Raw genomic sequence first — 8,055 nt, 5'->3', positions numbered from 1 at the left:
CAAGGTTGAGACCACTGCTCTAAGAAGAGGAATATGCCCAGAGGAACATAGAGCAGGTGAAAGTGTGATTTTTAATTGGGGAAGTCAATGGCTGAGGTGCAGGCTGAGGGAGTTTCTGACTTGATTCCAGCATAGATCATGCCTCCCCAACCAAAATGAAGGATAAGCATTAGGAAGAGACTTGATAGGCAGATGAACTCATGGAGGCCTGTGAGTCGTGCCTGTAGATGGGTCCTGGCTGCTGCTGGGAGTTAGAGACCTTCAGAGCTCAGCCAGTGCATCTGGGCAGCACTAGGTGTTCTGAGGTAGGAGAGAGTGACATTTGCGGAGCTGGAAGTGTTGAAGGAGTTTGGAGACTAAGAGAGCAAACCAAAGTAAGGTTCAGCCAAAGCTAATTTATCTGGCAGCTTTTTTCCTTCCCCAATAATCCAAAGTTCACATGAGCGGTTTTTTGGTTTTATTCTTTCTCTCAGTACCTTGAATTCACACCAGGTGGCACCTTTCCCTGTGCCTCCTCTATCAAGCTGCTTCCAAAAAACATTTCCAGCAGACTTTCAATTTCTTGCTTTAATTCTTTTCTCAACTGTAGTCACTAGTGCCTCTGTGCCTACTCTATTATTTCAATCTCATTGGCAAAGGTCAACAAAGGCCCTAATTTGCCAGCCTTATGGTTAATCTTCCTCCCTCAGTCATTAAAATTTTTTTAAAAACTCTCCAACTTCAGGTTCTTATTTTAAGCTTAGCTTCATGGTATATGCACCAAGTCCTTTATGCTTTGAGAAATATCCCATAACATATACCAGTGTATGGTATGTGAGCCTCGCACCCTGTGGGACTCTGAGGAAGGCCATCTGGAAGTGGACCGTGGGACCTTGGGAGCCTGGTGAGTGTGTGAGCCCAGACTGCAAACTGCAGGGAAACAGCTGGCATTTTGATCTCACACAGTTTGCACACAGGTACACCCCACCCCTGCCCACACCTGCTTGCTTTGATTTCTGGACTTAAACCATGAGCTGTGAAAGCCTGTGATGCGGAAACCTTCACCAGCAGGCCCCACCGGTGTCCACATAAGTCTAATAAACCCAGGTCCTTCCTAGCCAGTCCTCTGGTTTATTTCTTTAAAACCAGCAGGCAAGCCCTAGCCGGTTTGGCTCAGTGGATAGAATTTATGCCCTGTGGACCAAAGGGTCCCAGGCTACATTCCTGTTCAAGGCACATGCCCGGGTTGTGGGCTGGACCCCAGTAGGGGCGTGCAGGAGGCAGCCAATCAATAACTCTCTCTCATCATTGATGTTTCTATCTCTCTCTCTTGCTCTCTGAAATCATAAAAATAAAATCAGCAAGCAACACACTGATGTTTTTCTCAGACCTCAGCTCTTTGCAGAACAAGGCAGGTTGGGAGGTGATGTGAATGTATTGGGGAAATCCCAGGTGGCAGCCCTGATTGACAGTTGGGGACCACCTGGAAAACTCCAATAGGACTATTTTGGGACCTGGAATCAGTGGTGCCAAAGCTGCCACTGGCAAATGAAATGAAAATAAAGAAAATGGGTCTCTTGCCTGGCCAGAGTGGCTCAGTTGGTGGAGCATCATCCCATGAACTGAAAGATCACCAGTTTAGTTCCTCATCAGGGCACATGCCTGGGTTGCAGGCTTCATCCCCAGTAGGGAGTGCGCAGGAGTTAGCCAATTGATGTTTCTCTCCCTTTCCCTTCCTCTCTCTCTCTAAATTCAATAAAAACGTATTTTAAAAGAAAAAGTAAATGGGTCTTTTAAGCATCCTAAATTCTGCTGGGGGCCCTGAGGATGCTGTGGTCCCGGGGACAGTGCAGGAATTGGTGCCTCCCCCAAACTCTGTGTGGGCAGTAGGAGCAGTAGGGGTGACTGCCCCACCCCACTGTGAGAGGCAAAAACTGACACTTTTATTGTATTTTATTTTTTTAATTAAATCTTTATTTTTCAGACAATTACATTGGTTCCTCTTTTTCCCCCCCATAATTCCCATCCACCCAGTTCCCACCCCACCCTCCGCCCTCACTCCCCACCCACTGTCCTTATCCATAGGTGCATGATTATTGTCCAATCTCTTCCCGCATCCCCCACACCCCTTTCTCCCCCAAGAATAGTCAGTCCATTCCCTTTCTATGTCTCTGATTCTATTATAATCACCAGTTCATACTGTTCATCAGATTATTTATTCACTTGATTTTTAGATTCACTTGTTGATAGATGTGTATTTGTTGTTCATAATTTGTACCTTTACCTTTTTCTTCTTTTTCCTCTTCTTAAAGGATAACTTTCAGCATTTCATATAATACTGGTTTGGTGGTGATGAACTCCTTTAGCTTTTTCTTGTCTGTGAAGCTCTTTATCTGACCTTCAATTCTACATGATAGCTTTGCTGGGTAGAGTAATCTTGGTTGTAGGTTCTTGCTATTCATCACTGAATATTTCTTGCCACTCCCTTCTGGCCTGTATGGTTTCTGTTGAGAAATCAGCTGACAGTCGTATGGGTACTCCCTTGTAGGTAACTGACTGTCTTTCTCTTGCTGCTTTTAGGATTCTCTCTTTGTCTTTTGCTCTTGGCATTTTAATTATGATGTGTCTTGGTGGGGTCCTCTTTGGATTCCTTTTGTTTGGGGTTCTCTGCGCTTCCTGAACTTGGAAGTCTATTTCTTTCACCAGGTAGGGGAAGTTTTCTGTCATTATTTCTTCAAATAGGTTTTCAATATTTTGCTCTCTCTCTTCTTCTGGCACCCCTATAATTCGGATGTTGGTATGCTTGAAGCTGTCCCAGAGGCTCCTTACACTATCTTCGTATTTTTGGATTCTTTTTTCATTTTGCTTTTCCAGTTGGGTGTTTTTTGCTTCTTTGTATTTCAAATCTTTGACTTGATTCTTGCGATCTTCTGGTCTGCTGTTGGGAGTCTGTATAATATTCTTTACTTCAGTCAGTGTATGCTTAATTTCTAGTTGGTCCTGTATCACAACATCGAGGGTCTCACTAGATTTCTTGAGGATCTCACTACATTTATCGGCAGTTTCTAGAAAATTCTTGAAAAACCTTATACCATGGTTTTGAACTCTTTTTCTGTAGTTTGCTTTCCTCCATTTCTGTCATTTGTGTCCTGTTTCTTTGTCTCTGCATTTTTTATGCTTTGCTGTGTCGATAGAGTGGCTTTCTGTGCTAAGTGTCCCAATTACCTGAGATAGACACTCTTGGTGCACCCCCTTGTGGGCTTTGTGCACAGTTTTGTTGTAGTTAAGCCTTGATTGTTGTAGGTAAAACTGGGAGGATTTGACCTCCAGGCCAATTGGCTGTGAGAATCAGCTGTGTCTTCAGTGGAAGAACTTCTGTGCTGAAGACACCCTTATGGGGCAAGACTTGCTTCAGTGGGGCTTTGGTGCTCACTGAGTCTGCCCCCTGAGTGTGTCCCTTATGGATCTGAGGAGTTGTAATCTGGATGGTCCCACTCTGACCACGGGTACACTGGCTCTTGGATCTAAGGAGGTGCTAATCTAGCCTCTGCCTGAGGCTACCCAGCAGAAGCCAGCTGTAAAGCAATGCAAGTTGCCCTGGGGCCTTGGGGCAGCTGCAGTTTCTTAAATTAATTTCAGATTACAAAGGGCGGGCCTATCATATGCAAAAGCCTCCGTGCACAGCTTGGGTGGGGTGGGTCCCAGGGGATCAACAGAGCGGGCCGAGCGAGCAGTATGACTGCTCTCAGTCCTGCCTTCAGAGGTCCTGGCAATCGCTGAGAGTGCCTCTGAGAGAAAGCTGCCCTCGAGTTCCGACCGATGCCAGACAGTTCCGTTTCCCCCGTGTGAGTCTGGGTCCCCAGAGACTCGCCCGGAACTGGAGCTCAGAGCCTGAGACTCCCTCCCAATTGAAAAAGACAATCGTGTCCTCAGCCGCTAGCCCTCTCCACATGCACCTCCGCACCTTTGTATTTTCCTTCAGCACCGCACCTCCTCTGAGTCTCAGTATGCTTTTCTCTTTCCTTCTAGTTTAGAAATTCCACTCAGCCAGCCTTCCTGTGGTTCTGGATGATGTCCATTATGTCTTTTAGTTGTATTTTTGAAGTGGTTGTGTGAGGCAGCAATTTCCAGTGTTTACCTATGCCGCCATCTTGGTTTATCCTAAAAAAACTGACACTTTTAAAACTGCAGTGGTGGAAGGTGTCCAAGCCTAATACCCTCCCTCATCTCCAGCCTTTTTAAAAGTTGGCAAGGTCACTAGGTAATTAAGCAACGCACTAAAGGAATGCAATAATCACCAAGAATTCAAATGGTGGTTTAAGTTTAGTGAAGGTCTTTCAAAGTTATTAATATAAAATACAAGTTTGTCTTGCCTGGTTTTACAAAACTAAGTTCATGTTATTTATCTCTGTTACAAAAGTTGTCAATAAAATGGCTTGGGTAATAATTAACTTTAAAAGCTCATACAGTTGGTAAGAACAAAGAAATTTGAATCCTTGAATGAATATATTTTGTACTTTATTTGAACTATGTCTCTTGAAAATGTGAGTCTATTTGCCAATGAAAAATACCTGTTTCTAGAAGTTATGAAATGTATTCATAAATTTGACAATTCAAGAAATGGTAATTAGTTGCTTTTAGATGTCACTACCAGTTAAGTATTCTAAGAATTAAGAATTCTAATTCAGTTGGAAAAACGTATATGGTTTTGATAATGGAATGTATAAGTTGTCTGTCTCCTTAGTAGCCTGGGAGAAACTCAGAGTCAAAGCTGATGTGTCTGCTGTCCGGACCACAGGATCCAACACACAAGAGGTGGTAGCGGATGTTGGCTACACAGGATGAGATGCAATTCTTTCCCTCACTCTCTCCACTACCAGGTGAGGACCATGTTCTGGTTTGTATCACTTCCCACCCTTCTGTGTGTGGTGACAGTGTCCTTCTCAGAACCCACAACCTGTGAAGATGCCCAGAAGGCCTGCTCAGTGATTGCCTGTGGCATCCCGGTCACCAATGGCACCCCAGGCAGAGATGGGCGAGATGGAGCCAAGGGGAAAAAGGAGAACCAGGTACCCAGGCTGGTCTGACTTCTTGAATCTTTACTCCCCAGAGGGGTCTGGGACAGAGCCATGAGCAGGCTCCCCTTACATTATGATGGGCTTGAATCACTCAGGATAATTCCTGTACATTGTCATTGTCTCCTAAACAAAGACGCTGTTGTGACCTGGCTCCCACCTTTCCACGCGGGAATCGGTGGTGTGTGTTTGTCTGTAAGAGGCGGTATCTGCAGCCCGGGCAGCTGGAACTGGAGGCAGGAGGTCTTTCTTTCTCAGGTCACCACTAGTTTGCTGTGGTTTCTGGAGTCAACGTGAATCTAGTGCTGACCTTTTGGAGGAAGAGAATGAGTGACAGACACTGGGTCACATGTCCTTCATCTTCCAACAGGGCAGGGCTCCGAGGCTTGCAGGGCCCTCCAGGCAAACTGGGGCCTCTAGGAAGTAGAGGGGCTCCTGGGCCGCCAGGAGTGAAGGGTCAAAAAGGAGATCGTGGAGACAGTTCAGTTAAGGAGCTCATCTCAGCAGGGCGTGGGCTCAGGGGACCAGCCCGGGAACTGGAGGGCCAGGTGGGAGGGGCCCTTCTCTGCTGCCCCACTGGCAGACCTCCCCTCTGCTTCCTGACCCAGCACTCTCACTCCTCCCAGTCCTACTTGGGGCCTGAAGGGATTCCCACAGGCTCCTGAGAACAGACTTGCAACCCTGCTGGCCACCCCTCGTGGCCCCTGCAGATGGACCAGCTCCCTCAGCTGGAGCAGCCAATGCCAGGCTCCAGGATGCGCGGGAGGAAACTGGTCCCATCGGGAGTTGGGTTTAAGTCTATTGTCACAAGAGTGGCATGAAGATGGTCTGCTTCATAAGATCCCTGGGGCAATAGAGTAATGAATAGGGTAAATAAATAAATTAATCTGAAGTGAAATAATTAGTAACAACAAAAATAAAATGATGAACTCACATAAATATTTGCTCACTGGCCCATCACAATTATACGAATACTAGTGACCCCACCACACCGCAGGACACCCCCGAGTCCCTCGGTACTGTGGGTACTGTGAGACCCAGAGTCAAGTCAAGTCCCTCTGCTCCTTGAGACCCAGATCAAGTCCCCGCCCATCCGCACACACCTCACCACTGGCACGCAGCCCCGCCCACTCACACGCACCTCCCAGTGCACACAGTCTCCAGGTGACCAGTCTTCGGTCATTACAGAGGGTCGGGGTCATGGCAAACGGGTTTTCATAATACAGATTAAAGAGCTCACCTGGAATAAGAAATAAATGCATGATTAAGAAAATTTTTCAAAAGGAATGAGTTCATTTTTTCCCTATAAATGAGTATAATATTGCAGTATTTAAGCAGTATGTGAAGAAAAGGATCCAGAGAAAAGAATACAGATTGCAAGTTACCGTTGTTGCTGTTTCAGAGTTACAGTTTATAAAAGTTATGAATTATGTCTGAGAAGGCAGGAATACAGATGTTTTGTTTTATCACCTCCTTTTGTTTTCATATTTTTCTGGAATAAGAATACTTCTTAATAAGCTTTTATTCCCCCCAAAAATACTCTGTTCTTGAATTTAGGGTCTTTTTCTCAATATATGCCCTTCTCCCGTTGCTTTGCAGTTACGGAGACTAAGCTGGCTAACTTAGAGAGAGCTGAGGAGCCTGGAGGCAGAACTGGACCGCATCAAAAATGTAAGCCTCTTCCTGCCCCACTGGGTTCCCGCTCTTCCCTGGTCCTTGAGCGCTCTGGGCTTTCAGGAGGTGGAAGAGAACTAACAGTAGTGAACATGTATTATATACCAGGGCCTGTGCGAGGTTGGCATTTTCTCATAATATGGTTTCATTCTGTCCTCTCAACACTGCTGTTTGTGAGCATTATGCTTATTTAATTTACAAGTGAGAGAAAATAGGTCCAGGATTTGTAGACAATTCATTCAGCATCACCCAGGTGGGAAGCAGCAAAGAAAAGCTTGCATGGAGGTCTGCTGCCTCCACATCCTTGCTCCTTCCTCAGCACCCGCTGTTCTCAGACGGCTGTCCCTGCCCCTTTCTATCCTGGGGTCCAAGCCTGGCAGCAGGGCCCACGACTGTTTCCCTGTCCACCTGCACTAGAGCAGTTTGTGCTGGGGACTGTCTCCAGGACAGGCTCCCCCAGAGAGGCGGGGCTCTCTGCCAGGGCCTTCCCTACCCTGAGGAGCTCCCCCTCACTAGGACCTGACCTGAGGGGCTTGCACATGGGCTCCTTTTCAGAGTCCTGACTCCCCGACAAGGGCGTGGTCACCTACTGGCCTGGGCTCCAGGCCAAGTCAATCCCACCCGTCCTTTGTGATTTCAGTGCACACCTTCTCCTTGGGCAAGAGATCTGGAAAGAAGCTCCATGTGACTAATGGTGAAAAGATGCCTTTTTCCAAAGTGAAGGCTCTGTGCACTGAGCTCCAGGCCACTGTGGCCACCCCCAAGAACGCCGAGGAGAACAAAGCCATCATAGACATGGCCAATGACCATGCCTTCCTGGGCATCACAGATGAAGCGACCGAAGGCCAGTTTGTGTATGTGACAGGAGGGAGGCTGACCTATAGCAACTGGAAGAAGGGTGAACCTAATGACTTTGGTTCACGGGAGGACTGTGTGCCTTTAGAAAAATGGGCTCTGGAATGACATCTCCTGCTCTTCCTCCTTCGTGGCCTCTGTGAATTCCCAGCCTGAAATGGCAGTTCCTCAGCCCCCCCTTGGCTCTGCTGAGCTCTCTGCTGCCCTAAAAGAAATTTCAGTGATGTTTTTCTCATGCCCAGACCTGGTGGGAATGGGAGGAAAATGAAGGGATGGATTTGATTATGGGATTAGGGAGTAAAAAGAGGCTGACATGAGGGTTTCTGGTCCAGTTCTTGGCAGAGGACACCCTCTGTCTTGCATAAGAGCAGCGGTTCTCAACCTGTGGGTCACGACCCCTTTGGTAGTCGAACGACCCTTTCACAGGTGTCGCCTAAGACCATCCTGCATGTCAGATATTTACATTAGGATT

At 46.9% G+C, this 8,055-nt stretch overlaps 1 pseudogene; it reads left to right on the top strand.

The window, feature by feature from the left end:
* The first annotated feature begins 4,868 nt into the window (after positions 1 to 4,868).
* On the top strand, positions 4,869 to 7,739 carry LOC102421310 (annotated as a pseudogene).
* The last annotated feature ends 316 nt before the right edge of the window (positions 7,740 to 8,055 follow it).

The sequence above is a fragment of the Myotis lucifugus genome, unplaced genomic scaffold, assembly GCF_000147115.1.
Source record: "Myotis lucifugus unplaced genomic scaffold, Myoluc2.0 scaffold_335, whole genome shotgun sequence".
NCBI classification, from domain to species: domain Eukaryota; kingdom Metazoa; phylum Chordata; class Mammalia; order Chiroptera; family Vespertilionidae; genus Myotis; species Myotis lucifugus.
The sequence above is the reverse complement of the archived record's forward strand: the minus strand, read 5'-3'. Positions and strand labels throughout refer to the sequence as shown.